The 26,956-nt window shown below is 40.6% G+C and overlaps 1 non-coding gene across 1 annotated transcript; it reads right to left on the bottom strand.

The window, feature by feature from the left end:
• Positions 1–1,853: 1,853 nt before the first annotated feature.
• LOC119866635 lies at positions 1,854–1,962 on the bottom strand. The gene has a single exon (XR_005380810.1). It is a non-coding gene; the product is annotated as a U6 spliceosomal RNA (small nuclear RNA).
• Between the last annotated feature and the right edge of the window lie 24,994 nt (positions 1,963–26,956).

Below are 26,956 nucleotides of genomic sequence, written 5' to 3'. Positions count from 1 at the left end.
TGAAGGAAGGAAGACAGAAAAGTATTTGAAGACATAATGGCTGAAAAATGTTCCACATTTGATGAAACAATAAACCCTTATATCCAAGAACCTCAACAAACCCCAAGTACAAGGAACAGGAAGAAAAATACAGTAAAAGAGTTAGAGCCATATTGCTTAAGACCAGCGATAAGGGAAAAAAAATCTCAAAAGCAGTAAGAGATTAAAAAAAGACACATATACAGAGGAACAAAGATAAGGATGCCAACACAATTCTTGTTAAAAAATGCATGCAATAAAACAATGAAGCAATACCAGCAAGTGCTGCAAGAAGAAAAGCTTTAAAAGTACAGTTCTTTGTTCACTGGAAATATCTTCAGTGAAGGTAAAATAACTTTTTAAACACACAAAAGCTGAAAGATTTTATCACTAAAAGACCTGCATTATAAAAGATGTTAAGGGATCCCTGGGTGGCGCAGCGGTTTGGCGCCTGCCTTTGGCCCAGGGCGCGATCCTGGAGACCCGGGATCGAATCCCACGTCGGGCTCCCGGTGCATGGAGCCTGCTTCTCTCTCTGCCTGTGTCTCTGCCCCTCTCTCTCTCTCTGTGACTATCATGAATAAATAAATAAAATCTTTAAAAAAAAAAAAAAAAAAAAAAAAATAAAAGATGTTAAAAGTAATTCTTTAGGCAGAAGGGAAATGATATAAGCTTGAAACCTGGATCTGCGAAAAAGGAATGAAAAACACTGGAAATAACTATATTAGTAAATGAAAAGACTCTTTATTATTAATATTTAAAATATTAAATAATCTGTTTAAAACTAAAATAATAACAATGTATTGTGGAGTTTGCAACACATGAAGAAGTAAAATGTAAGACAATAATAGCACAAAGACTGAGAGAGGAAAAAGTATACTGTTATAAAGTTCTTACACTACACATAAAATAGTATAATATCACTTAAAGATAGACTTAATAAGTCAAATATTTATCTTATAAGTCCTAAAACAACTACTGAAAACACAACAAAGAATTATAGCTAGTAAGTTAAGAAAAGAGTTCTCAAATTATAGTTCTCAAATATGCAAATAATCTAAAAGGAAGATAGGAAAAGAAGAAAAAGGTCCAAAAAACGCAGAGGACAAATAACAAGATGGTGGTTTTTAACTCATCTATAGTAATGATCACATTAAATGTAAATGGCTTTGGGACACCTGGGTGGCTCAGTGGTTGAGCGTCTGCCTTCAGCTCAGGGCATGATCCTGGGATAGAGGATGGAGTCCCACATCAGTCTCCCTGCTGGGAGCCTGCTTCTCCCTCTGCCTAGATCTCTGCCTCTCTCTCTGCCTCTGTCATGAATAAATGAAAAATCTTTTAAAAAAATGTGAATGTCCTCAATACCCCAGTTAAAAATCAAAGATTATCAGACTGTATAAAAAAGCAAAACTTAACCCTATGCTTATAGAAAGCCACTTTATTTTTTAATTTATTTATAATTTTTTAAAATTTTATTTAAATTCAATTTGCCAGCATATAGTATAACACCCAGTGCTCATCTTATTATGTGCCCTCCTTAATGCCGGTCACCCAGTTACCCTATCCCCTCACCCACCTCCCCTTCTGCAACTCATTGTTTATTTCCCAGAGTTAGGAGTCTCTCATGGTTTGCCTTTCTAATTTTTCACCATTCAGTTTCCCCCCTTCCTTTTTGGTCTCTTTCACTATTTCTTATATTCCATATATGAATGAAACTTAATGATGATTGTCTTTTTCTGATTGACTTATTTCACTCAGCATAAAACCCTCCAGTTTCACCATGTCGATGTAAGTGGTAGGTTTTCATCTTTTCTGGTAGCTGAGTAATATTTCATAAAAATATGGAACACTTCACGAATTTGTGTGTCATCCTTGTTCAGGGGCCATGCTAATCTTCTCTGTATTATTCCAATTTTAGTACATGTGTTGCCTAAATGAGAACAAGAAACCCACTTTAAATATAAACACTTGAATGATAAAAGGATGTTTAATTCTAGCATTAATAAAAAGAAACTTGAAGTGGTTATATTTGTATCCAGCAGAGAAGATTTTTAGGGCAAAATATATTACTAGGGATAAGAATGTCTTTTCATAATGACAAAGAGGTCAACTTACCAAGGGGCATGATATGCTTAAGAACCTGGTAACAGGGATACCTGGGTGGCTCGGCAGTTGAGCATCTGCCTTCTGCTCAGGGCGTGATCCTGGAGTCCTGGGATCAAGTCCCACGCTGGGCTCCCTGCATGGAGCCTGCTTCTCCCTCTGCCTGTGTCTTTTCCTCTCCCTGTGTGTCTCTCATGAGTAAATAATTAAAATCTTAAATTAAAAAAAAAAAGAACCTGGTAACAGAAGTTCAAAATCCATAAAGCAAAAATTAAATTCTGGCCAGTATAGTAAGCCAATAATAATACATAAAAGGAATCCAGATTGGAAACAAAGAAATAAAATTTTGTTCACAGATGACATTACTATCTCTACAAAATCCAATGGAATATACAAAAATGCTACTAGAATTAATAAGTGAGTTTAGCAAGATCAATATTCAAAAGTCAACTGTATTTCTATATACTGGCAACAAACAATTGAAAATTGAAAGGATAAAGCAATACCATTCACAGTAGCATAAAAATATAAAAATGTCTGGCAAAAGATAGGCAAGACCTATAAAATAAAAAATGCAAAATATCTTGAGATAAATTAAATATCTAAGTTGAGAGATATATTATGAAGTTGGAATATTCAATATTGATAAGGATTCAATTCTCCCTAAATTGATCCAGAGATTCAGTGTAATTGAAATAAGCATCTCAGCAGGGTTTTTTTGGCACAAAATGACAAGCTGTGTATGGATGGGTGAGTCTGCCTTTGAAAAGTGGGGAGATTAGAAAGGAATGGAGAAAACATTTGGGGAATGTTAGAAAGGAATGGGGGAAAACAAAAGGGCATGAGGAAACACTTGGAGGGTGATGGATGTATATAGTATCCTGATCATTGTGATAGTCTTACAGATTTAAACATTTATCAAATTATACACTTTAAACGTGTATGGTTTGTTATATGTCAATTATACCTCAATAAAACTTTTAAAAATGTCATAGTATTTGGAGAAGTACTAGACCTTTGTTTTTGTTTTCTTTTTTTTAAGTTTTTTTTTAAGATTTTTTTATTTTTTAAGATTATTTATTTATTCATGAGAGATACAGAGAGAGAGGAAGAGACACAGGCAGAGGGAAAAGCAGGCTCCATGCAGGGACATGGGACTCAAACCCCGGTCTCCAGGATCATGCCCTGGGCTGAAGGTGGCATTAAACCACTGAGCCACTGGGGCTGCCCAGTACTAGACCTTTGTAAGTGTTAGGAGAAGAGTCATTGTGATCAATTCTTTTTATTGAATCTATAAACTCTCAATTTTAGGATTTGATTTTAGACTGCAGTAATTTTCAATGCAGTACAGACCCTTAGGATGGAATGATGTAGTTAATCTCCATTGTCTATATCTGCCCAATGTCCCTTATTCCTTTTTTGTTACAGTGTCCCTTCCTTTGGAGAATCTTTTTCTTTGTGGTTATCCATTCATGAGGTTGTGGTAATACTTCCAGTCACATTTTCTTAGCCATAGGGGTTATGTCAACCAAAGCTAGCTACTTGTAGTGCCCTATCACTTTTCATGGTCAGTGTTTGGTGAGGTTGATACAAGACTCAGGCAACCAAAACTCATCCCTAGGAGATTTAAATATAAACCTGAATGTGGATAAACATAGATATAAAGGCATACTGATGAAAGAAGGCTGCCCTTGCTTCTCAGGTCAATAGCTTGATTTTATAATCCAAATTTAACTATGGATAGTTGTATGGAGAAACAATGAGGACATTAGGAAATAACTTATACATTCACTTATCTCATTGTATATATATTTTATTGCATCTTTACTATGTGTCAATTACTGGTCTAGGTGTTGGGAGTACAGCGGTGAACAAGCAGGGAGCAGCATACTTGATGATGAATAAAGAAAGGAAACGTCTAAGTGACATTGAGATCTTATATCTAGTCCTATTTGAGATCACATCCATTTTGCTTTTCCCAGTCACATAAAGTCATGAGATTTTTTCTTTTGCTAAAGACTGAATTTTGTTTCTGTTTCTTGCATGTTACAGACTGACCAATATAGAGGGTGGGAAAGTACCCTGGCAAGAGTATAAAAAGGGCACATGTAGTTGGAAATGGTATGTTAAGTATATACCCTTTTCTTGTAATACAAAACACAGAAAGTGGAGTTTAAAAAAAAAAAAAAGATCTCAGCTAATGGAGATACACATAATGGGGTGAGAGCCTAATGTAAACCATTGTCTTTTATTTTTTGTTTTCAGACATAGTATTAATAGTTATCATTTTTAAAGCACCTAGATCTTTCAAATATTTTCAAACATTATATCTCTTTCAATCCTCAAAACCAGGGATGCCTGGGTGGCTCAGAGGTTGAGTGTCTGCCTTTGGCTCAGGGCATGATCCCGGAGTACTGGGATTGAGTCCCGCATCGGGTTCCCTGGATGGAGCCTGCTTCTCCCTCTGCCTAGTCTCTGCCTCTCTCTCTCTGTGTGTGTGTGTGTGTGTGTGTGTGTGTGTGTCTTATGAATAAATAAATAAAATCTTTTAAAAAATCCTCAAAACCATACTTCAAGGTAGGTAGTAATCATTGGTAGTAATCTTGAAGGGGTCAAATAAATAACCTCTCTTCTTCACCTCAGTTCGAAATAACCTGAGAAATAAGAAAAAAAAGAAGGTAGAAGACAAACATCACTTTTTTTGTAAAAGACTAAATCAGATGATTTTAGATTAGTAGGAGGCACAAATGCCTCCTTTACTGAACCCATCTAGTAAATTGGATGCTGAACCAATGCAGACTTCCCAACATGGAAGCTGTCCAAAAAAGACTTACTGCAGAGAAGAGTTCACTCCCAAGAAGGAAAATGGAGAATCCGAGCCATTTATTTTTTACCAAGTTTACTCAGATGGGTCAGTCACTTCACCTCCCCTGAGATGGAGTGATTAAAGAGTTAGAGAAAGGCGAGAAACACATTGTCACTTGAGCTCCCCCAAGTAGGAGGAAAACTTTAAAACTGGGGAGGTGTTTCTTAAACATAATTCAGTTTACACACGAGGAAAATGAGGCTCAGAAATGCTGAATAGTTTGGCTAAGAGCATACATTTAATAAGTGGCAGGACCAGAAATCAAGGTCCAGTTGATGACCAAGTCCATTTCTTTCCACTAAACATTTCCATAGGAATGTAAAAGAAAATAATGGCTAGTACTAGGTACTGGAAAGAGTGGTAGTCATGGTGTATTTGTTTCTACTTGAAACATTTTTTATAGGTATATTTCTTCTTTCTTCTTCCTTTTTAAAAATTTTAAATTTTCTTTCTTCTTTCTTTTTTTTGAGATATATTTCACATACCATAAACTTCACACATTTACAGTGTACAATTCAGTTGGTTTTAGTATACCTGCAGGGTTGTGAAGCCATTATACCTATTTAATGTTAATTTCAGAAAGTTTTCATCACCCCAAGAAGGGCATACCATTAGCACTCACTCCATACTCCCTCATATCCCCAACCCTGGCAACAACTGATCTACTTTTTGTCTGTAAGAAATTTTATATTATAGACATTTTATATAAATAGAATTATAAAGTATGTGGGTTTTCGTGTCTGGCTTCTTTCACTTAGTGTAATGTTTTCAAGTTCATCCACATTGTAGTATTATCAATATTTCATTTCCTTTTGTAGGTGAATAATATTCCTTTATTATGTGTATGTGTATATACCACAATTTATTTATGTATTCATCAGTAGATGGATGTTTGAGTTGTTTCCTTTCCTTATCTATCATAAATAATGCTGCTATGAACATCTGTGCACAAGTTTTGTGTGGACATATATTTCTAATTCTCTTGAGCATATCTAGGGATGGAATTGCTGGGTCATGTGATAACTCCATGTCAAACTTTTTGAGGAACTGCCAAACTGTTTTCTGAAGGAGGTGACCCATTTTATATTCTCCTTCATTTTTAGAGGATCATCTTGTTGGGTATAGAATTCTTTGTTGACAGTCTTTTTCAGCACCTTGAAAATATCATGTGACTGCCTCTGACCTCCATGGTTTCTGATGAGAAATTAGTTTCTAATATTATTGAGGATCTCCTGTATAAATTGAGTCACTTCCCTCTTGCTGCCTTTAATATTTTCTTGTCTTTTGACAGTTTGATTATAATATGTCTATATATAGATCTCTGTGAGTTTATCCTACTTGTAATAAGTTTAGCTTCTTAGATATATGGATTAATATTTTTCCATTGAATTTAGGAAATGTTTCAAATATTATTCCAGTCCCTTTATTTCTCTTCTCTCCTTCTGACACTTTATTAAATATTTGATGTTATGCCTGATGCTGTCACATAGATCTCTGAGACTCGTGTGTGTGTGTGTGTGTGTGTTTCTTTTATTCTTTTCTTTATGTTCCTCAGACTGTATCATCTGAATAATCCTATTTTCAAGGTTGCTGATTTTTTATCATAACAGCTCAAATTTGTTAAGCCTGTCTAACCAATTTTTCATTTCAGTTATTGTACTTTTCTTTTTTTAAAATTTTTATTTATTTATGATAGTCACACACACACACAGAGAGAGAGAGAGAGAGAGGCAGAGACATAGGCAGAGGGAGAAGCAGGCTCCATGCACCAGGAGCCCGACGTGGGATTCGATCCCGGGTCTCCAGGATTGTGCCCTGGGCCAAAGGCAGGCACCAAACCGCTGCACCACCCAGGGATCCCTTATTGTACTTTTCTTTTTTTTTCTTTTTTTTTTTTTTTAAAGATTTTATTTATTTATTCATGATAGTCACAGAGAGAGAGAGAGAGGCTCAGAGACACAGGCAGAGGGAGAAGCAGGCTCCGTGCACCGGGAGCCCGACGTGGGATTCGATCCCGGGTCTCCAGGATCGCGCCCTGGGCCAAAGGCAGGCGCCAAACCGCTGCGCCACCCAGGGATCCCCTTATTGTACTTTTCAATGCCAGGATATCTATGTGTTTCTTTTTAATAATTTCTGTATCTTTAATTAGTGTTATCTATTTCTATTGATATTTAGTAAGACATCCTTCTCATGCTTTCCTTTAGCTCTTCAAACATAATTTCATTTACTTTTTTGGACATATTTTTAATAGCTGATTTAGATATTTTGTCTACAGGTTCCAATATCTAAGCTTATTTAGCAACACTTTGTGTTGAATGCATTTTTTTCCCTCTGTGTATGGTCCAAACTTTCTTATTTCTTTGCATGCCTGATAAGTTTGCTGCTTAAAACTGGACATTTAAAATAATATAATATGGCAACACCTGAGATCACATTTTATCCTTCCCTAGGGTTTGTTGTTGTAGTTGTTTGCTTGTATAGTAACTTTCCTGAATAAATCTTGTAAAGTCTGTATTCTTTGTCATCTTTAGCCAGTGATATCTTCCCTTGGTTAGCTTATTGGGAGACTTATTCTCTCCCAATTTCTGATTAATTTCTTAATCAGAAATTTCTTTAAGTGTCTGGAAATAAGTCTCCCAATTTTTGCCAGTGGGGTCTGTGTGCGTTTTGAAGAATAATTCTAATGTTCAGGCAAGTAATTTATAACTCTTCCTTAGTCTTTACTTCCTGCTTACCAAGAGCCTCAAGATCAGCTAGTGATGCAAGCTTAGGGTGGGGTCTTCTTATGTTTTTCCTGGGCATATACATAGCATTGGTTTAAACACAACTTTACCCATGTGCATGGCTTTCTTGATTTCTAAGAATGTGTAAGAGTTTTCAAAGGCCCCAATGGACATCTCATTCCCCATCTTTTCCCTTTAACTTTTTTGATCAGCTTCTTCTTAGCTCCAACTATTATTATTTTCTCTGGCAACTGTGTTGTTAAAGAACTGTGATGGATTTTTTTTTCAACAAACACTCTTAGGAAAAAGGATATTTGAAATGAGAGAGGTCTGAGTAAAATAAAATGTCAAATAAAGACAAGCCTTGCAATTGAGTATTTCTGGGGAACTACCAGACAGATCAAATAATGACAATTCTCTAAGAAAGGTGTTTTTGGGGAGCCAAACCCATTCTAACTCCTCCAGGAGTTGCCAAGCTGCTGTTTTTCACTGTGTTTGAAGCAGCTCTTTCTCTTCAAGACTTCTAAGAGTTTTGCAGAGGAGAATGGGAATAGGACAAGATAAAACATCACAAATCTTACTGTTGTTACTGAGATGCAGCCGTTTATTTTGAAAGAACACTTTTTGTGTTGTTGCCAGTCTTTGGTTAATTTCTGAAGTTTTGAAAATGTTGATTGTGACAATTTTTGCCAGTGTTCTTGTTTCTTTTATGAAAGAGCAAAGTTTTGGATGTTCTTACCCTACCGTTCCTGTCTTTTGTAGTGTTTAAAATTTTTAAAAATCCATAAATGTATAGATTTTAAAATAAAAACAAATAGTACATCAAATAAAGCAAATAAAAACAAAATAAATGTTGGCAAAGTTATAGGATCTTATAAATATTGTTTCTCTTTCTATGTATGTTGGGTGTAGAGAACAAAGTCTAATGTCTAAATGGGTGGTTGTGGATCCATGTGTCCCAAATATAGAGTTTTCAGCTGAAATACAGGATTCCCAGTAGAATTGATTTTCCCATAAACGCAAATAACATTTTAGTATAAGTATGACCCAAATATCAAATGGGATACAATTATACTAATATTTCATTAGTTATTTATCTATAATTCAAATACAACTGAGAATTCAGAGTTTTGTTTATTCTTGCTAAATCTTGCAATCCTACTCACAATCAATACAAGTTCTGGTACTTCAAGGAACAGAAAAGCCTTCCCAGTTCACATTGTAGGAGAGGTCTCAGAGCATGTTTCAGTTGTCAGCTAAAAGCTATGGTGGAGTTAAGAGAGCCACTGATTGAACAGTGTGGCCTGAGGGCAGATGACTTTCCAGCTGTGGGGAAGGGGAGAAACAATGTGACTAGAGGAAGGAAGGGAGGGAGGGAGAGAGACGGAGAGGATTACCTGGGAAGCTTTCACTTTCTATTTAAAAATTTTCTGTGCTCCTTGATTATCTTACAGGTAAGCATTACTTTAAATTTTTTTAAATTAAAGTTAAAGTCTTTAATGACAAGACTTTACCCTGTTATTTTGCATTTTTATTTTTTTTTAAATTAAAGTTTGTTTTGAAGTATAGCATATGCAGAAAAGTGCACAAGTCACTAGTATACATCTCAATAAATTCTCATTAATGAATTCTTGAGTTTATTAAGTAAAACTACATTCATGTTTTAACCAGATTTGAGTTGGATCATCTAAACTTTGAAAGCTTTTTTTTTTAAGATTTTTTTTTTATTATTCATGAGACACACACACACACACACACACACACACACACACACACACACAGAGGCTAGAGACACAGGCAGAGGGAGAAGCAGGCTCCACGCTGGGAGCCCGATGAATCCCAGGACTCCAGGATCACGCCCTGGGCCAAAGGCAGACCTAAACCGCTGAGCCACCCAGGGATCCAGAAAGCTTTTTTCTTAAACCTTTCTTAGAATCCTTACTTCCTTTTACAGATCTAGCTGCCTCCCTAACCCCCAGGATTTCACTCACCTTACATCTGCATACTGAAGTGTACTCCTCCCCAACTATTATGTATCAACTGTCAAATGCTGGTTTGAATGGTGATCTATCTTGATATGGATGTGGCCTGTCTCCTCAATTTTACTATGATCTCCTTATTGTAGGAACCAAATGTGTTTATCTTTACACGCCCACTCCCTAGCTTTGTGCTCAACAGTTTACTGAGTTTTGAATGATAATGGTGATGACTGGCATTGATGCATAATATATAGAATTAACTCCTTAGGAAGTCCTTGGATTGTCCAAGCTTGATTCTAGTTGAGTCAAACAGAGAGAATTCTTCCTGAGTTCCTTTTGGCTCTAGGATTGTTTTCTATTTCAGTGGGACGTGAGGCAGAGCCATGGGTTTGAGTTTCTCATACAATATTTCCTACATTGTTGCCAATGCCAGTCTCCCATGCCCAGCAACCTCACATGGGAAGATTGTTTGTGATGAAGTAATAGGCAACTTTCAAACACTTGAGGCTTATTTAGAAAGCTTTGTATCCAGAGAACTAAAAGGGGCTGAGCAATTGAACACTTGGATAATGAGAGTTCCAAACCTTGCTTGATTTAATATATATATATATATATATATATATATATATATATATATATATATATAGTTGACTTTAAAACATAACTGGAAAACCAGTACAATGCAATTTAAAAAGATTTCAGTAAGTTTCCCTACCACAGCATCCCAGTTCCTTTAAAAGGTAAATAGCCCTAATAAAAATGCAGTAAGAGATTTTTGTCTTGAAACTTCTGAAATTTTGTCTTGAACTTTTAAGATGATTCGTGTTAGTTTTGTTTTATTTTCACAAAACTTTACCCCAGGTTTTATCCTATTCTTATTCTCAGCCGCCTCATTCATATGTGTGTCAAGACTATAGGAATTGAGTTGTCTCCATGTCCCTCAGGTATTTCTGCATTTTTTCTTTTGTTTTGTTAATTTTAAGTAGGCTCACCTAGTGTGGAGCCCAGTGTGGGGTTTGAACTCAAGACCCTGAGATCAGGACCTGAGCTGAGATGGAGAGTCAGACACTTAGCTGACTGAGCCACCCAGGCACCCCGGTATTTTGGATTTTTATTTTTTTATTTTTTTAAAGATTTTATTTAAATTTATTCATGAGAGAGATACAGAGAGAGAGAGAGGGAGAGAGAGAGAGAGAGAGAGGCAGAAACACAGGCAGAGTGAGAAGCAGGCTCCATGCAGGGAGCCTGACATGTGACTCGATCCTGGGACCCCAGGATCACATCCCCGGCCAAAGGCAGGCACTAAACCGCTGAGCCACCCAGGGATCCCCTATTTTGCATTTTTTTAAAAAGATTTTATTTATTTATTTGAGGGAAAGAGAGTGACAGAGCACCAGCATAAGGAGAGGGGCAGAGGGAGAAACGGACTCCCCACTGAGCAGGGAGCCCAATGTGGGGCTTGATCCCAGGACCCTGAGATCATGACCTGAGCCAAAGGCAGATACTTAACCAACTGAGCCATCCAGGTGCCCCAGTATTTTGCATTAATTGAAATCAGAGGTTTACCTCAACCCTGATTGTATAGAATATCTTCCTAGCTAAGAACTGGGGAAGAAGCTCAGGAATGGGCCATTTTCAGCACATTAACACAAAAGTGATTTTTGCCGTTGTCCATAATCCATTGTATGCCCCAGAGACAATTTTCTTTCACAGGGCTCCTTATCTGGACACACCTTTCCAATCAGGTTTATTCCACAAATCAAGGAGACCTTTTGCTTCTAGTGATAAGGAAGAAAATTTTTCATAGAATTCTGTTGCTGGCTAAACACCTCAACTCCAGCTGAATGGCTTTTCTATAGAAAAATCAACACTAGTTATATTTACCTGAACCTTTTTGAGAGCAACAATACTTTCCATCTATTCTGCACAACCTCAGGAGTCAGGCTGCCTGCGTCCAAGTACATCTCTGGAACTTAGCAACTCTTGTGATGAGGTTTTTAAATCTCTGTCTCCTCTATAAAATGGAGATTAGAACTAATTTCATAAAGGTGTGGTGAGGGCCAGAGGAATATTGGGGTGAAACAGCACGCTCTGAGGCACACAATGCAGTAGAAGCTCAGCAGATGGGAGCTATTGTTTTCATTGGCTTCTTGTTCGGAGAAATTCCATAATTACAGAGAACTATCACCAAGTCTTTTAAACTTCCATTTTTCGCAATTCTTATACGACTGTTTTGCCAAATAAATTGCAGTAATGTCTTTCCACTTGTATCCCACAAATAAGACCCTTCTCCATTTCTTGTAATCAAATATGGCAAAATATTTCCAGCAGAGAGCTAGGAAGAAGGGTTGGAAGGGAGTAAGACCAAAATAAACTAAACAACCTTTGTCTCCCTTCCAAGTATTTCTGGCAACTCAGGATGAGTGTTAATGCTAGTTAAACTGAGCGCATTCAGAGAGATACAGGGAAATGCTTATCTTCACACTGAGTTGAAATTTTCATCTCACTAGGGTAGATACACATTAAACCCTGTGACATTAGGGTGAGCTGCTGGTACTCTCCCAACATTTGCCTTCTTGTTAAAAGAGGCTGAGGAGTTAAGAAGCCTTTTTTAAAAAAAAATCTGCATAAATTCCAGGCAAGATACACCCTGTGGGTTAATAGAAATAATACTCTGAGTCAGGGGGCAGAGAGCAAGTCTTTCTATGACCACAGAAGTTAAATGTACCAACGAATATCACTAACAACAGCTAACAAGTACCCCTGGAAAATTACTCCAAAGGTTGCCCAGACAACAAATACATAACAGGGCTTGTGACATATGGCCCAGCAGGTGTGTGAAGTCTGTCACATCCTAGGGGAATCATACCAGATGAAGAAACCAATGGCAACCCACAGGTCTTAGATTCATGTTTTTCAGGCAATGAACAGTGTTGTCCATTTTGACTACAATGGGATTAATCCATCCTTCATTTTGCACAAAACTACTTATTAAGGGATGGGATGACCAAGATTAAATCTGATGATTTATCTCTTTGGATACTTTTCCAGTGGATACTTTGCTCTTCACTAGCTAGCTTACAAAATCTTGAGAAATCAGTGAGGCTGTGACCTGTGGAAGCTTTTGGATTTATGGTTAGAAAGCACATCAAAATACATAATAAATGCTATTGTCTACAGTTGTGCAGTGAACAACATATGCAGTGTACATGATGGCCCTGGGTGATTATTTGTTAGTGAGTTTGAGAGAAGTAACCTAGTATGTGTAACTTAGCCCCATTCTCCTACTTATTTGGGATCTGCCTTTCTGTAGAGATCCTCTATCTTGTAAATTATACAAGGGAGCTCTCCTTTCCCCAGATGTCTGCAGATTTCCAGCTCTACCAAAGATAGAATAAGTAAGTTTAATTCTGGGATGCAGTTTAGAAAGCCCTCTTTTGCCACAGAACTAAACCTCACTCTCTGAACAGCTTGCTCCTTTGGCCTTTATCTGTCTGATTCTCAAGTCTTTTCTCAATGGACTCACAAAGTAGACAGAAAAATGAATAGAGTTACTTACTGATCCTTTAAAACTCCCAACCTTCATCATTTATTGAGCAACTATCATATGCCAGGCTCTCTGATTGCATCCTCTCATCCCATCCTCACTATACCTGTGAATTTGTTATCCCGAATTTACAGAATTGAAGTCAGAGATATTCAGTGAGTATCAGTAAGGGATGGAACTGGGATTTAAACCCATAGCCTGGGGCAGCCCTGGGGGCACAGTGGTTTAGCACCGCCTGCGGCCCAAGGTGTGATCCTGGAAACCTGGGATCGAGTCCCATGTCGGGCTCCTTGCATGGAGCTTGCTTCTCCCTCTGCCTGTGTCTCTGCATCTCTCTGTGTGTGTGTGTCTCTCATGAATAAATAAATAAAATATTTAAAAAATAAAAATAAAAAAATAAACCCATAGCCCTCTGATTCCAAAGCTCACCATCTTTCTATTATTCTGTAATGGTTTCCAAATAATTTTCAAGTGCAGCACATTATTTTTTCTAAAAATGAAACATTTTGAGCCAAATACATCAAACAGAAAGGTGGGGACACTCCAGCAGTCCTGTGGGGGGTGCTCAGAGACTCACCTCAGTCTCCTACCCTCTGTTCCTCCTGGTGATAATCCCTGCATTGTCCAAGGTGGCTTTTCTGAGCAGTGGGCAGATGACTGCATCTCTGGATGGCTAAGGGATCCTTAAAAGGAGGGTGCTCCAGCTGGGAGCAGGTGAATGTTTTCAGTTCTTAGGACCAGGGACAACCACAGGGAGCTGCCTGCTGCGCAGGAGCATCCTGGGAACCAAACCCCTGCCTCAGGCTCTGCGCCTTGGGCCACTCTGGTCCTGGACGGCCAGGCTGTGAGGATCATGAGCTATCTGTAAGCTGCCCTTCAGGCCAGAGGGGTTTAATCCTTCCCAGATGTGGGGTGCACCGAAGGACTGACCAGACAGAGAAGGGTACAGCCCCAGAAGAAACGTCCTCGTCTGCCACACAAGGATGGGAAGAGGAATAAAGGGAGGAAACAATGGGTCATATGGGTAATTCTTTGTTTTTGTGCAAGTGAAAGGTCTATTGTGTGAATCCTGCAAACCTGGGCCAAGGTTCCCTACTGCTGCTGTGGCGGGAAGGAGTATCAATAAATTTGGACTAATCATCAGAGATTCAGCTCTGGAATGTTGTGGGGGATGAAGTCAGCACCGGGCCCTCCATGGGGGCAGAGCTGGCTTCAATCATGACATATTTCCGTGAGTAATTTTTCCCTTCATTTCCTTTCAGAGGAGTATAATTTCTGAGCCTTTCTAGTAACCAAGTCTTTGTTCAGTAGCTAAGAAACATCACTTTGCAGCAGCCTCTAAAAATTATTCTTATGACTCTCATCTTAGACAGGTTTTGCATTTCTTAATGGAGGATGCTTCCATTTCAGAAACACTTTGTGATTTTAATTTATATTTTAATGGAATCTACATTTGCCAGCTCTGATGTTGTTTTTGTTTACAGACTCAGACAGTCACTGATAAATGGTACACTGGTCTGTCTTTGGTCTGAACATCCACAGAGGGCTCAGCTCCCCCTTCAGGAATAGGGGGAAAATTCAGGAGTTTTCTCCAGTAGTAATCTTCAATGTGTAACAAATCATCCCCAAATTTGGTGGTTTAAAACAACCATATTATTTTGCTTATGATTTTGTGAGTCAGATTTAGAAATGGTACAGCAGTTCTTTATGGGCCCTCTCAAGTGGTTGCTCTCAGATGTCTACAAGGGCTACGGCCATCCCAAGGCTACAATGAGGTCACGCACACACACACACACGCACATGCACGTGTGCGTGTGCACACACACACAGCTGACAACTCCTAAAGTTCCCAGGCTATTGACTGGGAACTCAGCTGGGCTGACCACAGGCCCCCACGTGGCTTCTCCAGCATGGTGGTCCCAAGCAGTCAGACTTCTGCGGGGTGGCAGGGACAGGCTTCTCCAGGGTGAGTATCGTAAGAGAACTAGGAGGAAGCTTCATTGCCTTTTCTGGCCTAGCCGCAGAGGGTCTGCTCCATCACTTCCACTGCAACCTACTCCTTATAACTGAGTCACTAAGATGGGCTCAAGTTCAAGGGGAAGGAACACAGACCCCCACACTTTGATAAGAAGAGTGTCAAGAGATTTTCATATGCTACCCACATTCTCTGGAATAACAGCTCCAAGGGAATTCGACTACTCCTCCCTTCCATTGATTTTCCAGCTAATTACATCCTGAATTTTTGCTTACATTTCCCTTTGTCCGACACAAGACATTTTATGCAGGTTTTCTTTTTTTTTACCTTTAAATTCTCAGTTCACAGAGAGGAAAAAATATATCTCTGCTATTTATCTACTTATTCTTTCACGTGACAAATGTGTATTATGTGCTTAGTATTATACTAGGAGCTGGAACTACAAATGGGTGCCACCCTCCAGGAATGCCCCTTGTGGCAGAGTGAGAACTAGAGCCACACATTTTCAGTTCTGTGTATGCAACTTGCAATGATAAAGGCTATTCCAGTGATGAGAATGATGTAGTGGGAATTGGGAGGCAGCAGTTATTTTTGAGATTGAGGGAAGAAGGAAGTAGAGGAAGGGTTTAAGGAGTCTCAGTGGGACCCAATCACTGGGGCTCCTCAGGCCTGGACCTCATACCCACCTGTAGGAAGAGATTCATTCTGGAATTTTTTACTTTCTGCTCTCTGCCTCTGGTCTATCTGGGAGGGAATGGATGTCAATAGACAATATTCGACAAGAAACATGAGACTCAAAGTCTAATGAAGCTATAAAATATTTCAAATATACAAAAATCTGACTTTGCCATGTCTGGCTCCTCTTTGCATTGTTAATAAATTGCAAACAACTCAATGTGACCAGCAAAACATCTAAATGGGCATGTATCTTTTCATGTATTCGTTGATGTAGTAAGTATTGCTGAACCCCTGCCATGTCCCAGGAACATGCTAACCATAAAGGATAAATTGGTGAACATAGTATACTGTAGCAACCTTGCTTTTGGAATGTGGCTCTCTTTTGGTCAAATGTGTCAGATCTGAACTTGGGAAAAGTACTAGAAATGATTAATATTCAACTCAAAACCAGGTGGGAGTATTGAGGGAATTTGGCTTAGTTTAAATGTCAAAAATTGTCAAACCTGCGCATGGTGAGGACACCATTTTTAGACCCATGTGGTAAGTCCTAGGATGCTGGTGCTAATGCTGGAACCACTGAGACTTTTCAAGTCTCCTGGGATTCAGTGTGAGTTCCATGTATGAGTAGCTTGTGGCCAGCTTAGATGCTGACTTTGATGAGAGTGTAGAGAGCAGAAAGCACCATGGTGCACCAGCCCCAATCTCTCTTCTAGGGGTCATGGAGGAAAATCAGCTGGCCATCAGTGGAACACTGATGAAGACAAGCATCTTTCTTAAAACAAAAGCTAAATTAGACTTCATGTCATATTTTCTAAAAGAGAAAAATCTCAGTGAACAAAGGAGCCCTCAAAGTTGTATTCTCCTTTGTTCTTCTGATCAAAATAACAATTCCTCTCTCTTGTTGTAAGAAGTGTATCTTAGTCTATTTTCAGATGTGTATTTTACATTGTTTGCTATGACTCACCCTGTTTTATTTTTTTAAAGATTTTATTTACATATTTATTTGACACAGAGAGAACACAAGCAGGGGGAATAGCAGAGAGAGAGGTAGAAATGGGCTCCCCACTGAGCAGGGAGCTGGACAGGATGTAGGACTCCATCCCAGGACCCTGGGATCATGACCTGAGCTAAAGGCACACACCTAACTGACTGAGCCACCCAGGGACCCCGTGACTTACCTTGTTTTTATTTTTTATTTTTTTAATTTATTTTTTATTTTTTAAAGATTTTATTTATTTATTCATAGATACAGAGAGAGAGAGAGAGAGAGAGGCAGAGAGAGGCAGAGACACAGGCAGAAGGAGAAAGCAGGCTCCATGCAGTGAGCCTGACATGGGACTCAATCCTGGGTCTTCAGGATCACACCTTAGGCCAAAGGCAGCACTAAACCCCTGAGCCACCTGGGCTGTCCCTTACCTTGTTTTTAAAATGTGTATTCAGACTATGTTATAAGGTGGGGCAAGATAGTGGAGGAGTAGGGGTCCTCAACTCACCTGGCCAGATGGATTTCACAGATATATACAGAACTTTGCATCCAAACACAATTGAATACACATTCTTCTCAAGTGCACATGGAACTTTCTACAGAATAGACCATATACTAGGTCACAAAACAGGTCTCAACTGATACCAAAAAATTGGTATTGTCCCCTGAATATTTTCAGACCACAATGCTTTGAAACTAGAACTCAAGAACAAGAAGAAATTTGGAAGAAACTCAAACACATGGAGGTTAAAGAGCATCTTACTAAAAGATGAATGGGTCAACCAGGAAATTAGAGAAGAGTTAAAAAAAGATTCATGGAAACTAATTAAAATGAAGATACAACTGTTCAAAGTCTTTGGGATACAGCAAAAGCAGTCCTAAGAGGGAAATACATTGCAATACAAGCATCCCTCAAAAAAATTAGAAAAAAACTCAAATACACAAGCTAATCTTGCACCTAAAGGAACTGGAGAAAGAACAGCAAATAAAACTTACACCAAGCAGAAGAAGAGAGATAATAATGATTTGAGCGGAACTCAATGAAATAGAGACCAGAAGAACTACAGAACAGATCAACAAAACCATGTGTTGGTTCTTTGAAAGAATTAATAAGACCCCTAGGCAGCCTTATTAAAAAGAAAAGAGAAAAGACTCAAATTAATAAAATTGTGAATGAAAGAGGAGAGATCACAACCAATTCCAAGGAAATACATACGATTTTAAGAGCATATTTTGAGCAGCTATAGGCCAATAAATTAGGCAGTCTAGAAGAAATGGATGCATTTCTGGAAAACCACAAACTACCAAAACTGGAAAAGGAAGAAATAGAAAACCTGAACAGGCCAATAACCAGGGAGGAAATTGAAGCAGTCATCCAAAATCTCCCAAGACACAAAAGTCCAGGGCCAGATGGCTTCCCAGGGGAATTCTATCAAATGTTTAAAGAAGAAACAATACCTATTCTACTAAAGCTGTTCTAAAGGATGGAAAGGGATGGAACACCTCCAAACTTGTTTTATGAGGCCAGCATCACCTTAATTCCAAAACCAGATATAGACCCCACCAAAAAGGAGAATTATAGGCCAATATCCCTGATGAACACGGATGCAAAAATTCTCAGTAAGATACTAGCTAATAGGATCCAACAATACATTAAGAAGATTACTCACCATGACCAAGTGGGATTTATCCACGGGATGCAAGTTTGGTTCAACACTCGTAAAACAATCAACGTGGTAGATCACATCAACAAGAGAAAAAAAAAAAACCAAGAACCATATGAACCTCTCAATTGATGCAGAGAAAGCATTTGACAAAATACAGCATCCATTCCTGATCAAAACTCTTCAGAGTGTAGGCATAGAGGGAACATTCCTCAGCATCTATGAGTAGCCCACAGCAAATATCATTCTCAGTGGGGAAAAACTGAGAGCCTTTCCCCTAAGATCAGGAACAGGACAGGCATGTCCACTGTCACCATTGCTATTCAAAATAGTACTAGAAGTCCCAGCTTCAGCAGTCAGACCACAGGGCCTCAGGCCCCTGATCATCTCCCGGCACAGACTGTAGGATTAGAGGGAATGGTAGGAAAACTGGGGATACTGGTATGTGCTGCTTATTTCTTGCAACCTTTCAGAAAGGGAAGTCTTGGGGACAAATTTAGATGAAAAGAGGCTTGCTTGAATGCAGAAAGGGAAGAAAAGAGAGTTTTCTAATACACTCTTTCTGTTTGTAATCTACAATCTAAATTGACTTCAAGTCCCATAATTCAGATATTTCAAGGCTAGAAATCCCAATTTTGTTCAAAACTGATTCCCTCTCCCTCCCAAAAGAGGTAGGGAAGAAAGAAATGTAGCAGGAGGTAAGACTGCAAAGGTTGAGACAAAAGCAAATGTGATTCTCCACACCTCCCTTTAATAGCTCTTGTCACATCTTCCTAAGAAAAGAGGCACAATGTGTCTTGGGTGAGCTTGAGAAGGCTGGGAGTCCCTCGAGTCTCCCATCCCCACACAGGGCTACTGTATCAATTGTCTCAAATTGGAGGCCATGCAAGTTCTGGCTTGAGGTGGGAGAGTATAGAGAAGCATTGTGAGGAGACAGGGATTGTGAGACACAGAGACCTGATTCAGACAAGATTGTTGACCAGTAATGATCCCTGGAATCGACCAGAAATGAATTCCAGACTTGGCTGACAGAAGTCTGGGACATTCAAGCCCTAAGGCGGTCCTAAGGGCTTGTACCTGGAGGAAGTGGGCAGCTAAATCCAGCAGGCTTCAGGTGGACAGTTTCTTCAATGGTCACCTCAGAGGCAAGGAGGCCAGGAGACAGGAGAGGCAGGAGAGGTCCTCCAAGAGAGCAGGAGCAGGGATGGCTGGATTGGCTTGGTCATGGGAATTGTACTTGCTATTTCTGTCCTGCAGGAAATAATATGTGTGGTGACCAGTGGTGACAGTTTTTATTGGATTTATCTTGTTTTTTTTTTTTTTCTTGATGAGACTTTAGATTATTTTTACTCATGGAGGGACTCTTCACATTTTGTGGTAGGATACATGTTTTGAATAATGTGTTGAACATGGGATATGGATGGATGTTGGAAAGCCAAAGACATGGACCGTGGAAGACAATAGTGGGGTAGGTGTCAGACCAGTGATTTTTCTCCTTTTCTTTCTTGCTAGCAGGGCCATTGTTTGGCTTGAAAGTGACTCAGGCAATTAGGCACAACACTATTGTTATACACTAAATGTAATAATCCTTTTCCCTCTGCCCTCTGCCATTGGTTGGTTTTACCAATGGGTCTGAATTTAATTCTGACTGATGAGGAGTAGCATGTTTCTGAGGAAGTTTTCTTCAGAGACAAAGAGGGGGAGAGGAAAAGAGAGAGAGAGAGAGAGAGAGAGAACACAGCTTCTGGGAGTTGTTATTTCTGCATATAACTCCATATTTCTTGTGATGAAAAATAATAATTTTTTTTATTTTTAAAACCAGCTGAATTAGGGCTTATAATTATTTGCATTCTAATTCCCATGGAGCATAAAGAAGAAAAACTATAGGATGGATGGCAATTCTATTCAGAATCTGTGTCTCAGGGCTGGTGGGGGAAAGTCTGACAGAAGAGCCCTGTAGGTAAATTACTGGTTCCTTGCTTGGTAGAAATGGGAAGAATAGTGTTATCTTCCAGAAATTATCATACAAATTGCAGTGAAGGGTTATTTGTCTTTAGAGTCACTGAACGCCATTTCTGAAATAAACAATACGGGGTCTGATTAGGTTTTTGGAAGGATCCCTTCTGAGGAGATCTGTGCCATGTTTTTTTTTTCAGAAGCTCTTTTCCAAACAAGGAGGATAGAAGCAGGTCATTTGTTGGTTTTGCCTCCTCCATAAGAAGGAAGCAGGCTGCGTCCTCCCTTGAGCTGAGCAGGATAATAATCTCAATAAAACTTCCAATTTCCTAAGAGCAATTTCTCTCCGCTGCAAAGTTCCAGGCAGCTTGCCTGAATTAGATCTTTCACCATCACAATCCATATATCGTCGGGAGAACAAACAGCTACTTCTGCTAGGCTCCCACTACTGATTTCCAGCCTACTTGATGTAAGTAAAAATCAGATTTAAAATTCGAAGCAGGGGATACTACTCAGCAGAGGGAATGAACCACAACCACTTTCAGCAACGTGGATATGTCTTATAAGTGAGAAAGAAGCCAGACACAAAAGAGAACATACTGTGTAATCCCTTAGAGTACCAAAGCCAACAACAGGAATCTTCTTTGTTTTTTTTTTTAAGATTTTATTTATTTATTCATAAAATAAAATCCTAGTTTTTTAAAGATACACAGAGAGAGGGAGGCAGAGACACAGGCAGAGGGAGAAGCACGCTCCATGCAGGGAGCCTGACGTGGGACTCGATCCCAGGTCTCCAGGATCACACCCTGGGCTGGAGGCAGCACTAAACCGCTGAGCCACCCAGGCTGCCCTGACAATAGGAATCTTGATGTGGGAAATCAGGATGGTGCCTGGCTACCTTGACGTGGGGACGTACTGGGCCGGGGGGTGCAAGGAAGCCTTCTGGGTTGCTGGAAATGATCTGATGCCCGATCAGGCCGTTGGTTCCATGGGTGTATGTATTTTGTGGGAAGGCATGATTGCACAGTACTTTGGAGTTTCTGTGTGTGTGTGTGTGTGTGTGTGTGTGTGTGTGTGTTATAATGCAATCAAAGCTTTGCTAAAAAAATTACAAAACTCACCCTTAGAGGATGTCTACTGAAATCCATATGTTTAGATTAAGAAAAACATGAGGCAGTGGAAAATGAGTAGAGCTACTGCTTGATTTCTCTTTTGTATTCATTTTATTCACTCTAAAGCTGTTCAAACACCTGTTTTGGTCAGGGCTGTTATTACAAGTGAGAGAATTCCACTTAGCTGTGTTTCAAAGGGGATTTGACTGAGTGACAAAAATCTAAGGAAATGTTGAAACACCAAGTCTGGGAAAGAGCAGGGATGCAGATGGGTCTCAGCAATGACCCAAGCCAGGTTCTCAAAGAGCATGAGGACACTTCCTCGTCTCTGCTGCTCTGGCTGGATGTTGTCAGCTTTCTTCTCTTTCCTTGCAGACCAGATAATTCCATGTGGCTGGAAAAAACATCCAACTCTGGGTGGTGTACCTTCCAACTTCAGTCACCAGAGGGAGACTGTTGGCATGGAGTCCAAAACTTCCCAAACAAAAGGGAGCTAGTAGCCTGCTTTGGGTGGGGTGTCAACTCTTTTTTTTTTTTTTTTTAAGATTTTACTTATTTATTTATGAGAGAGAGAGAGAGAGAGAGAGAGAGAGAGGCAGCGACACAGGCAGAGGGAGAAGCAGGCTCCCCGAGCAAAACAAGTATGGTGAGTGCTGGGCTATAGAGTCCTATAGACCTTCACTATTACTCCTAGCCTTATTAATTCCACAACAAAACGGGAATTTCTATAAAGAACTACTAAGAATTAGGATTCATTATTCAACATTCAAATAATGTTTCATATTTGCGAATATTTCCCATTCTTTTTAGCAAACTTGCTGAGGAGGCAGGCATAGGCTAGATGTGGTTTTTTGGATGTCCTGCCAGCAGAGAGACCCTTGTTCTTCGGTATTCCTCAGGATGAGAGCCTCTCGAGCAGGTCTGAAGCCTGATTCCTGTGCATAATGGAATGGCTGAGGATTCTTTAATAGCATTTCTGAAGCATCGTCTATGCGCCAAGCACTCTGCAGGTGATCAGGGGATGAAAATTCAACACCCAGTTTTCTCCGTTTAACCAGAAACTGCTTGAATCCTGTCATCATCTCAACCAATTTAATCAAATCCTATTTAAGTAAAGTTTCTCTTTTCAGAATTGGCTGGGAAATGTTCACCAAGCCTCTTTTACACCTTTTGCCTGTTACCAATAGTGCATGTAGGGACACGGTTACTAGGATTAGGGGACATACTGGGTTTAAGTCTTGGTTCCCCACTTGCTAACTGTCACCTAGGGATGCATTCACTCTTTGTCAGCCTGTTTCCTTATCTATAAAATAAGAGTAATTCTAGAACCTACATCATCTCAGGTCATTGTGAGGATTAAGCAGGGTTTTGGGAGGATTTACACATGGGGCTCTCTGCACTTGACTGGCACATAGAGGGCCCTTGATTGGTATCAGCTACCACATGATCTTAGCGCTGCTGTTAACTCTGTGTCTCCCTGAAGGCCCTGGTACTCTGCCTTTCTGTTAGTATGTGGCCTTGTGTCCGTTGGATGATGTGCTCTTTAGGGCAGGGGCTGAGATTTCCCCATCTTTCTAATGCCCTCAGCAATAGCCTGATGCCTCAATAAATATCTGTACAATTATTATTTGCTGAACTGAATGTGTGTGTACGACTCTTAGTGACCTCTGGATCCTTCTCTCATATAGGAGCCCGGCAGTGCTGCAGAAGGACGGCGCACAAATGCCAACAGTGTCATCCGAGCTCTGCTACCCCAGGCCACGTGGGTATCACGTGTTGGAAGACAGGACCCTGAAACTTTCCTTTCGAGGGCTTGTCTAGTTGACAGGGGTAATGGTGGGCATGGAAGTCGTGGAGATGTGGCAAGCAAGAACGCTGGGTCTTAAATTTGGGCGTGCATTAGAATCACCTAGAGGGCTTGGTAAAACACAGGTTGCTGGGCTCACCTTGGTAGGTCTGGGTGGGGGGCGGAGTCTGAGAATCTGTATTTCTCACAAGTGTCCAGGTGATGCTGATGTAGCTGGCCCGGGACCACACTTCGAGAACCACAAGGCTATTAGAGCAGTGGTTCTCAGGCCTGTCTCTACATGAGAATCACCCGGGAGCCCCGGCAGAGACTAATCAGAATCTCGGGAAGTGGGTCCCAGGCTGTTTTTCTGCCCTCCAGCTGATTCTACTGTGCATCTGGGGTTATGCGTGCATTGCATCGGTGAAGACAAATGGAACATTGAAGGGGCAGGGATAGGGCCTGGAGAGAACCTTGCATCCCGGGAGTATAAACTGAAATCCTTCCACGTGCATTTGTCAGCCGTGATGAGTGCTGACTGCCAGACAGTGAAAGACGCCCCCGTGTTGCTGTGGGGGCTCAGGTGTTGAAGGTAAGGAGATTGTTCTATTAGGTAGTTTCTTAATATGTGCTGGGCACATGCAGCTGTGGAGGATGCCGCCAGTGAAGACGCTTGGGCATAACTGGGAAGGGCCTGTGTGAGCCACAGTTACCGCAGGACACCAGTGAGGACAGAGCCCTGGCGGGTCCTAGGCCCTCCCCTGGCCTCGGTGAATGCAGACTCGGCTCCAGCGCCAAGAGACCCTGGGCTCGGCCTCCAGGCCCTGTCTAAGCCTGGTGTTCTGGCCTGAAAACGTAGCCACTTCGTTAATGGTAAGTTTTTTTTTTTTCTTTTTAAATTTCCAAATGTACTTCTTTGATGGAAATTCTCTCAAACATCTATGGCGCACTTACGTGTGTTGAGGTACGTTTCCTGCATTGTTTTACTTAACCCTTCTAAAGGCCTGTGAACTAGGTACTCTTATTATTACAGTTTTACAGGAAATTGAAGCCCAAAGTGGTTAAGTAACATGTCCAAGGTCACATATCTAGCAAGTAGCAAAACCAAGATTCAAAGGCAAGTTCTGGCTCCTGGGGCTTCCACTACCTCAGCAGGGCTCAGAGCAGTGTGATCTGGGGACCCCTGGGGTCTCTGAGACCCTTATGGGGGACAAACGAGATCAAAACTTTCACCATAACACTAACAAGTTATTACATTTCACTTTCATTCTTACAGAGGAACTTCCAGAGAATATATGATGGGTGATGAGAACTTAGTTTTATATTCCTGTTCTAAAATTTTCTCAATTTTGGGGCACCTAGTGGCTCAGTCGATTAAGCTCTTACCTTCAGCTCAGGTCATGATCCCAGAGTCCTGAGAGTGAGCCCCAGGTCAGACTCCCTGCTCAGTGGGGAGTCTGCTTTTCCCTTTCCTTCTGCCCCTCCCCCTGCTTGTGCTCTTTCTCTCTCTCTCTCTCAAAATCTTTAAAATCTTTTTCTCAATTTTAATTTCTAATATGATAAATGTTGATATAGACTATATAAACAAAAAGCTCCTTGAAGTTCTCAATACTTTTAAGAGTTGTGATGGAGTCCTAAGAGCAAAAAGTTTGAGAACTGGTACTACTTCTGTGGTAAATAAGATCACATGCATGAAGTGTCAACTTGGGGGACTCTTGGGTACCATCCAGCCCAGCTCCATCATTTTAAAGATGAGGAAACAGGTCCATCTTTCATGCGGCTTGCCTAGAGGTCACACAAAGGGCGACACCAGAACTAGCACTGGGCCACGTTCTATACTTTTTTGATTCTATTAAAAGACGTGTTGAGGCATATTAAACATTTTAAGAGTTTATTTGAACATATGGATGTGATTCGAACAGCATCCAACCTGGCAAACAGAAAGGAGCTCTGAGGAGCTGTACAACGTGAAAGACTTTCGTGGGCAGAAATGAGCTGGAACAAGGTGGTTATACCAGGCAAAAAAGGCAGGTTGTCTATTGCAAGGCTGCTTTCCTTCAGGAAATGGCAGGATTCAGGCAGGTTTCCGAACTAGTGGTGATCAGGCAATTCCTGATGGACTGGTTTACGATTCCATTTCTGGGAAACCGTAATTGAGGTGCCTCGGTTTGGTGCCATGGGACCTAGCAGGAGAGACTCCATTTTTGGCCTTTTTGCTTTTTTATTTTTAAACAATTTTCACTGATGGGTTTAAGATAGGAAATGATAGCAGGTCTTTCTCACAGGTGTTCCTAGATTACCTGGGGTTGCTAGAAACCCCTTCTGCTTTCAGTGGCACATCCTTGGGGCACCCAGGGCACTCAGTCGGTTGGGCATTTGGCGTCTGACTCTTGATCTCAGCTCGGGTCTTGATCTCAGGGTCGGGAGTTTAAGCCCCGCATTGGGCTCTGTGGTATATCCTTGCATAGCGAGAAGGCTGAAGCCCTGGTGGTTTTGGAATCTCTCTGTAATGTTCAATGTGCTCACACAAATTTCTCCTTTTAAGTAACAGTTTTTTTCTCAGAACATTTCAAATGGAATAAATATACATCAGTGTGGAGTGGCAATCAGCAATCAGCTCCCTATTCATTCAGGCTGGTGACCCAGAGGCTCCCCCGCCTCCCTGCCACGGTTCCCTGTAAAAACAGCTGGGTGGCAGGGACACCATGTGGGAGGGTGGGAGGTCTGGCCTCTCCACTACTTGCTGTAACAGGCTTCCTTTCTTTTGAGGGTACAAATTCCTGAGATGGTTGGGGTGAGGTTTCTCATTCTCTCCAAAGTGAAGGAAGCCAACAAATTAAAGTTGGAAAGAACTAGACTCTTATGAGGTGGATGTGCTTATGTCCGTGAGGGTTAATGAGAAGGAAAGTAGGCACTTTTCTGCCCTGTAAACACCCCATTCTTGTACACCCCGCTCTTTTTTTTTTAATTTTTTTAATTTTTATTTATTTATGATAGTCACACACACACAGAGAGAGAGAGAGAGGCAGAGACACAGGCAGAGGGAGAAGCAGGCTCCATGCACCGGGAGCCTGACGTGGGATTCGATTCCGAGTCTCCAGGATCGCGCCCTGGGCCAAAGGCAGGCGCCGAACCGCTGCGCCACCCAGGGATCCCGTACACCCCGCTCTTAAAGCTGGTGGGGTGCATCCTCTCATTCTTCACCTTCAAGGTCGGGGGCTTCCTCCCAACTTGCCCCCAAGGCAACACAACTCTTGTAGGTGGGTGGCACCCCCTCGAGGCCAGCATGAGGGATTGTGTGACCCGGCTTGGCAACCACAGAGGCCTTCCCTCCCCTTCCAGGATCAGAGGCCCTGACTCTTCTGTCTCTTCTCGAGTGTGTCACAAACACACTCTCTCCTCTCTCTTTCACATGTATGTGCATCTAGAGCCATGCACTCCCCCTTTAATCCCTTAAATCATCTCAACAGGTAACCAGTTATTTCAGGGAGAAAAAAAATCCATCTCCCTTTCTTCACTCCATTTATGTTGCCCACATTGAACTCTAATCACATCTGACAAGAC

Source organism: Canis lupus, chromosome 28 (assembly GCF_011100685.1).
Source record: "Canis lupus familiaris isolate Mischka breed German Shepherd chromosome 28, alternate assembly UU_Cfam_GSD_1.0, whole genome shotgun sequence".
Lineage (NCBI taxonomy): Eukaryota > Metazoa > Chordata > Mammalia > Carnivora > Canidae > Canis > Canis lupus.
This window is presented reverse-complemented; position numbering and strand designations above follow the sequence as displayed.